Source organism: Nanorana parkeri, unplaced genomic scaffold (genome assembly GCF_000935625.1).
Source record: "Nanorana parkeri isolate BGI_ZX_2015 unplaced genomic scaffold, ASM93562v1 scaffold2344, whole genome shotgun sequence".
Classification (NCBI taxonomy): domain Eukaryota; kingdom Metazoa; phylum Chordata; class Amphibia; order Anura; family Dicroglossidae; genus Nanorana; species Nanorana parkeri.
In genome coordinates, this window is record NW_017308612.1 from 155,162 (window position 1) to 163,412 (window position 8,251).

Here is an 8,251-nt window from a genome sequence, read left to right on the forward strand (position 1 = left end):
GGAAACCAAGATCTGCTTTATTGAAGGAAGCGCACAGAATTTATACCTGACAGGATCAGATTAGAGTGCAGTGTGTCCCCTCCCCCAGACAGCTAGGTGCCGCATTAGAAGTCTTTTAAGCACAGACACTCTTTGAGATGAATGTCCTTAATTAGAGAGGAGCTTAATCCCATCATTGCAAACAATGGCCCCTCCCCCAGACAGCCTGCTGCCTATAATGAACACAGTGATGTGTGTGTCTGTAATGTCGGGGGAGACATTACAGTATATCCACTCCACATGTATCCTAGTAGACTTGTTTCATGTAACCCCAAGAGGTCTGCGGGGGGTCTCCATAGTTCTGGTCCATAGTCCGTAGGAAGGAGGCTAGCCCTCGGGCTCCTCCAGCAGCCCCAGTGACGGTTCAGTCCGTCACACCCAGAACTGCAACTCCAATATAAATAAAAAGTCAGATTATTATTTCTGATGCTGCAGCACACACTGACTTCTCTCTGCATCTCGGTGATTTGATGAATGTCGGAGATTTCTGATCATGTTTTGTAATATTTGGCATTGCTGATAGAAATTAGAAACTGGCTCATGTTTTCTACACCAAATGTTGAGTCTACATTTTGATATCTTTTTAAAGAATTTCTATATTGGATACTTTAGATTGCCAGAAATCAAGTCCTACAACATACTGAAGAGGTGAATTGTGTTTTCTGTATTAATCTCATAAATGAAAAGTATGAATGAAAATATTACAATGGGGAATCAGACAATTCTGAATGAATTATTTCTCTCTGGACTGTCCGATATTCCGGAACTTCAGCTCCCTCTCTTCCTCTTCTTCCTTCTCATCTACCTTCTGACATTATAATCTGGAATTTGCTGATCATCTCCCTCATAGTCACTGACTCTCACCTCCACACCCCTATGTATTTCTTCCTTGGGAACCTGGCCAGTCTGGACCTCTGTTTTTCCTCCATCACTGTCCCACGAATGTTATTTGACCTTCTCACCCAGAGCAGAAAGATTACTATACCGGCTTGTATAACCCAAGTCTTCTTCTTTATGTTCTTTGCCCCCTCTGAGGCTTTTCTGTTGGCTGTCATGTCCTATGATCGATATACAGCCATTTGTCAGCCATTACATTACATACAGATTATGAGTTGGAAAGTGTGTGTACAGTTGGCATCCATTGTGTGGGGTCTCGGTTCTTCCTATTCTTTAGTTCAGACACTTTGTGCTTTAAATTTAACATTCTGTGAATCAGATATTGTAGAAAGTTTCTTCTGTGACCTTCCTCAGTTGTTACAGATCTCCTGCAGTGACATCTACATCAACATTCTGCTCATCTTTGTCTTGGGAGGCTTCCTTTCAGGCGGGTCTCTAACACTGACCATCCTGTCCTATGTCTCTATATTCAAAACTGTCCTAAAAATGCAAGTAAAAGGTAAAAGAAGTAAAGTTTTCTCTACATGTTCCTCTCACCTGACAGTGGTCTCCATATTTTATTGTTCCACTATGTTTAATTATTTTCGCCCAAACACTAATAATCACTATGCTGCTGACAAAGTGTTGCCTGTCTTTTACGCCGTGATTGTTCCGCTCCTCAACCCTCTGATATACAGTCTGAGGAACCAGGATTTCAGAGCGGCATTTCAAAGTGTTTTTTTCAGGAATATCTTCCAAACAAAATTCAGAAATCATCTTAGCTAAACCCTGATTTGTAGATATTAGAAAGACATAGAAGTACTTTCTTAAGTCCCATGGGGGAGATTTCACTTCACTCCCTTTCCCAAGAACACAATTAAAAAAACAGTAGAGATAGGAAGTCCAAACTTAGAGAGTTGTCACTGGAAGATAGGTTCCCATATTTCAGACTCTTTATTTTTTCTTCTTGTGCCAACACTTTTGGATTTTCCATAACTTTTTGTCCAGTTGACTAGGGATGCTGTTCATTATTTGTAAAATACCCAAATTTGCTTGGACAGATTTAGATCTTAAGTGTTAGGACCGAACATTTGCGTTGCTCAAGTGAACTGAATTTGGTGCAAGAAATGGGCTAAAAGCCACACAGCTTGTATAACTGTAAGCACACAGCTGTAATTATGTGCATGTAAATATGTGTGTAGTTCTTTAAAGTGATAGGCGGGGCAATTACATTATTAAATTCTGAACCAGTACACGGCTGGTTTATAATTCACCAAAATGACAAAGATGTGGGGAAATGTATTATTTAAAAATGTTAAAACATGGTGTGGGGTTCTGCTTAATATTCCAACCAGACCCTTATCCAGGCATGCAGCCTGGTTGGCCAGAGTAGGAAGAGCAGTGAGTGTGAAGCCCCCCTCTTACTGTACCATACTTGGTCATATTAATTTCAACATTCAGGGTTACATGCAAGTTGAGTGGCAAAGCCTCACCCCATTGCAAAAAAAACCTTGCCCCAATCTTGAGAGACAACGGCCTCTTTCCCGGTTTTATGTGTCCCAAAAAGTAGGTATGGGTAATAGTAAAATGGGGGGGACTTATAGTAGAATCTGGAAGCCCCCTTGATTGGTAATCACTAGATATCTGCCCCACCCCAGGGGAATAAGTACAGGGGTGCATTAGTATTTCATTGGTGTTCAGATTTGGTTTACATTTTTTGGGGCCTCTTCTGACCAACTGCCGATGAATCGAACACAGATATTTTCAAGCAAGACTATTCATACTGTGGCAGTGCGTGGCAATGCCACTATGTAGAGTGGAAAAAGGGTCACCCAGGACTCTCAGCCAGAGGGGCTGAGGGGCTCCAGGAAAGTACTGTTACCAGGAAAGAGCTGGTTTTACAACTCATTTTGGGTTTTCCGGATTGTAGTTGGGATCGTGGAGCCGGGAGATTTCTAAGAGAACTGGGAGGGAAGAAATCTCCATTCCTGGGTCCGGGCTTTAGTGGTGACCAGCACCAAATGATGGTGCACCTGTGCAAAGCCCTTTATTAGGAGGATGCTGGATCAGGTTCAAGGCTCCACCTGGGTGACAGAGGAGGTCTCTGCAGGAGTCAGGAGGGATCCACCCTGGGACCAGTCTGTGGCTGGCAGAATAAGGAGTGTGTCACCTGTGTGGTGAAAAGTGTTTGGTAATCAGACAACCTAAAGTCGGTGGACTTTGAAAGTGCTATTTTGGATAAAGAAAGAAAACTGTACTTTGTGTTTGAAAACCCCTGCGAGGGAAAACCTGTGTGGACTTTTGAGTTCGATTTAATAAAAGTGGGCAAGGAAGCTCTTAAAAGAAGTCATAAGCGAGTGGATGTGTCCTTAATGCGCTACCAGGAAGCTAAATCTCACAATACCCACGGCTACTATGAGAAATACAAAGAGGGCATCTCCACTGTGAAGGTATTTTGGAAATGGCTTCAGTGAGACTAACACCTTGATAGTCTTCTGCTGTTCTCCATCAGGTCCACTAACCTTCTGGAGGGTTAATAAACAAGATTGTGTGAATGTGTGAAAGGTGCCATTTGTCTATTGGCAATAGACAGGAGAAACTCTAGATAGCTCTTCTCCGGTGAACTTGTTATGTTACAGCTAAACAAAAACTTGGTGCACGCCGAACAGTTTTCCACACACCAATATCTTAAAATGGCCTTGGTCTATAGCTTTTAAAGTCCATAGCATATTATGACCTGTGCTAGATAACTGATAGTCATAGACCTTTCCCAAAAAATATATGACATCTCACATCCCAGACTCCACAACATCACAGTCAGAGAATTGTACATCGTTCATTATTATACATTGTCACGCTGGTACTCATCTCCCTCTTTGTGCTCTGCCAGGAAATGTCCAGAAAGAAACTCAGCCAGACAGATCAGGTCAATGCTTTGTATTATTCTTAGATTCTTGGAATGTTTTCATGCTCTCTTTCTGCTGATCTTATATTCTATAGACACTTATGGATCAGCAATTCTGATTTACAGCCAGTGTGTGAAGGACAATATCATGATTAGTGAGATGTGTCTTCTGCTAGATTCTCAGGATCACATCAAGAAAATGATTTATTGGCTGTAGTTGGCCAACCACATTTAACGCAGTAGAAGGCAATCCAAAGAAAATATGAGAGTGCTGAAACAAAGAACTCAGAATTCACCTTGGATATCACACATCTGGCTGGTAAATGAATAATCTGCTTTGACTTCACCCTCCTAAATTTGCAGGAAGATTGTCATCTGTATGGCCCAGTTTAAAAGCATTGTAGATCGTAGTTTCTGTTGTGTGATGTCATAGCTAATGTTCAGAATGTGACTGAACCAGGCAATGTAACAAATTTATAAAGAAGTTGTGCCAATTTTACACCGGGAATGAGACCTCCTCTGCACTTGTCCATATAACCCCCTTTCCCTTCATATATCCAGCCTTAATGGACATGTCTCTGCACTGAACCAGATTTACACAATGTGAGCTCCTCTCCAAACAAAGGAAAACCAATTTTTGCTGTGGAACCCTAGCAATGTCTGGGAAGAAGCAGCAAACTGCAGATGGCTCAGTGGAAACTTCCTTCACTAATCTTTACTAGGTCATGGGGCCAGTGAACAGTTCATAATTGTTAGTGAAGAGTGGGAGGATTGTGCCGAAGACCATGTTCTACATGTTTGGTAGAGATTTATTGCCACTTGATATATTCTAGTTTAGCAGAGTTTGAACTAGCACACGGTATAATGTAAATCTGCCGTTACATTGTAGATAATCTGCCAATGTTTGATAGTGCAGCCCGTTCTATGAAAACATCTACGTGTGTGTGTGTGTGTGTGTGTGTGTGTGTGTGTGTGTGTATTGAGTGTTATAGTACGGGGTTTCAGGAGTTAAAACTCTCACTCAGAAATTGTTTATTTTTATATTTAGGTTTATGTTAGTCATCAACACAGAATATGCATACATATACACAGTCCTTCACATTAAAAGAGAGCTGTGGGGGTAAGTGTTTTTCCCCATCGTTCTCTTTAGGGTCACGGGAGGACATATACAATACTCTCATGATCCACCCAGCTGCGTGAGTGACAGCTGGCTGGGAGAATACAAGGTCAAGGGTGTTGCTGTCAGAGTGAGTAAATGTGCATTTCCATTGTGTTTGGCTGACCAATGAGGAGTTGGGAGGTACCTGGGATGTTACCCATTAACACGCATGTTAAAGTCACCAAGAATTTTGGCGAATATCCCAAAGAAGAGAAAATAGGGTTGTCCAAGAAGTGCGGTACTGGTCTAGGTGGCTCATAAATCGTACCAATCCCCAGAGAAATGTTGGGTAAACAAATGAATAAAATGAAGTTAAAAAGAGGAGAGGGACAGGGAGGGAGGTGTAGGAGGAACTTGACAATTCTATGTGGGGATAGAAGAAATCCAGCTCCACCTCTCGTTCATCCACTGGGTCTGAGTGATTAAGTCCTGTGATAGCCACCATGGGAGAGAGCAGCTGCAGAGACAGAGTCAGATTCCTGAAGCCAGGTCTCAATTACAGCAAGTAGGTTAAAGGAGATAAAAAGGTTAGTGGACAGAGGTGAGCGCATTCCAGACCAAGCAGGCATTCCAGAGAGGACATAACAATGGGGGCTGGTTCTTGGGAGCAGAGAAATGGGAATTAGATTGCTTGGATGGTGGCTGCTGCCAAAGGAAGGAGGGTGCTGGTGTGGGGATGAATGCTAAATGGTGGGGGGGGGCCGGATTAGAAAGGTTTAGGTTAGATAAGTTAGGAGAACCAGGAAAGCAATGAAACTAAGATGAGGGCAAGATACCCCAATGTTCTAGAGATTTGTTAGCATGTGGGTTCGGTATTATGCGTCGGAGATAAGTGGAGTAACGGTGACGGCAAGTGTGAGGGTGATATGTATAGGCTGTGGGGGTGGAGAAGAGGGGTGAAGAAATGAGAGTTTAAAGATAGAGGACACTATTGTGAGAAGTAAAGGAAGAGAGAGCATGTTAGAGGGATCAGAGAGTAGGAAGGAGACTTGGAGAAAAAGATCAGGATGGGAAAACCAGGTTCACTTGCAGTGTGTCTGGGGTGAAGTATTGAGTTCTGAAGTTGCTTTCATGTTGGTGCCTTAGTGTAAGTGCCGTATTCTAAGTGTCCCGTACTTGAGCATAGATGTACTTTACACAGAGATGTATAATGTCTGCCTGTGACCTGACCCCTGTCTATCCCTTAAGGTAAATGTCCGTCAATATCATATACAAGTTTACCAGATGTCGGAAATGGCTTTTAGCTGCAGTAGATCAGACAAGAGAGGAGATGAATGATGAGATGAATGATAAGAAGAATGATGAGATTAATTATAAGAAGAATGATGAGATGAATGATGAGATGAATGATGAGATGAATGATGAGATGATGATGCTGAACCCCTCACATTGTGCTGCGTACATTGGCGTGTAATAACACAAAGGCCAGGATGTCAGAAGAGGACTTCTTATGGAGATGATTTCATCATTTCAGCATTATTTTACCTTGGAATATATTGTTTTTCTATTTACACATTTGCTCTGGGTTTTTCCCCAGTTTATTTTTAATATTTTGATGGAAAACATAAATATTCTCACAAAATGTTGAATTTAATAAACTTATAATAAATAAATACATGATCAATTTAATTTGTCATTTGTTGTGACTTTTCCTTTTAGTGATGGAAGATGTCTATAATATCTGTATCACTCTAAATCAGACAAAACGGGCAACACAATTTTGGGCAACTGGAAGATGAATGTTCCTCAGAGTCCTCCACTCTTTATTATTTTCACCTTTCCTGTGTTTTTTCCTTTCATTGTGTTTCCATTTTTCCACTCAGTTGCCCCAAATTTCACATCCAAACTTTCCATTTTAAACGTCAGTAAAATGAAGAAATTCGACTTACATTTACTCCGTTATCAGTAGGACGATGTAGTGTGTCGCTGAGGGATGAGTCCACTCAGATGAAGCTTTAATTTCTGTAGGGATTCATGTTCCCGAGGAATTCTAAGAACATGTTTCAGGATTTTGCTGCAATCCATTCCTCTGTTAGAGAGACTTACTCTCACTTCCTGTCACCGGGACAATGGTTTTACCGCACAGGAAGTGAGGAAAAATCTGCAATAGGGACACAGACAGGAATACAAATCTGAGAAAGGATTTATCCTTCACCTAAAAATGTTATTTTGTGTTGCAGAGTTCCCCACACTTAGAGATGTATTTATAATCAATTTGCAGAGCTATTCATCCTGCAGATCTCTGTGAATGTCCATTCTGTGTGCATGGAGGCAACATTCATGTTTTTAGTATATTTTCTTTCCAAGCTAAATGTCATTTCATAAAAATACTGCATTCTGGCCACTAGATGGGGCCAAGGAGCATAGGAATTAATTACTTCTTTCTTATCCTTTGCAGCTCCATTTAGTGGTCACAATGTGGAATAATCCTGATATTACATTTAATGGGACATCAGAGGAGGACAGAGGAGTCAGCGCTGGATCTGAGACCGGCAGCAGCACTGGGGGGACTGCTGAAAACTACACTAAAGAAGAAGATGATCGGATTAAGAGGCAACATTTAAGGTAAGTCCTTACACTAACATTGGGGGAGGGAAAAAAAACTATCCTTTAATGGCACTTCAATGTAACCTGGATAGCTGTAATAACCTGGCAGGGTCACAACCCTTCTTCACTATGCAAAACGAAGAAAGTACATTTTACAAGGTGACATTACGATGCCTGAATTGCATGTTTAGGTTCTTTAAATGCTATTGCAGGTCAGGAGTCAGGAGTCTTTATGTATTTTTTGATTGAAGTCTCAGCCGCTCCTTGAGATCTGAGCAGAAAAAGTATAAAATGTTCTTATCTCCAGACTGGATATTGTCCTGTGTAGTAATTATTCTATTTTGAATCAAATTTTTGGAATCTAATTTAGGGTTCTGTTATTACGGCCGGGACTCCAAGAACTTCTGTGCCAATGGAAATGAAAAGTCAGATTATTATTTCTGATGCTGCAGCACACACTGACTTCTGACTTCTCTCTCCATCTCGGTGATTTATTCAATTTTGGAGATTTCTGATCATGTTTTTTAATATTTGGCATTGCTGATAGAAATGTGAAACTGGTTCATGTTTTCTACACCAAAACACAACATTTTGATATTTTGTTGCAGAATTTCTATATTGGATACTTTAGATTGCCATAAATCAAGTCCTACAACATACTGAAGAGGAGAATTGTGTTTTCTGTATTAATCTCATAAATAAAAAGTATGAATGAAAATATTACA

At 41.0% G+C, this 8,251-nt stretch overlaps 1 pseudogene; it reads left to right on the forward strand.

Moving 5' to 3' along the window:
• Positions 1 to 745: 745 nt before the first annotated feature.
• Positions 746 to 1,701, forward strand: LOC108801474 (annotated as a pseudogene).
• The last annotated feature ends 6,550 nt before the right edge of the window (positions 1,702 to 8,251 follow it).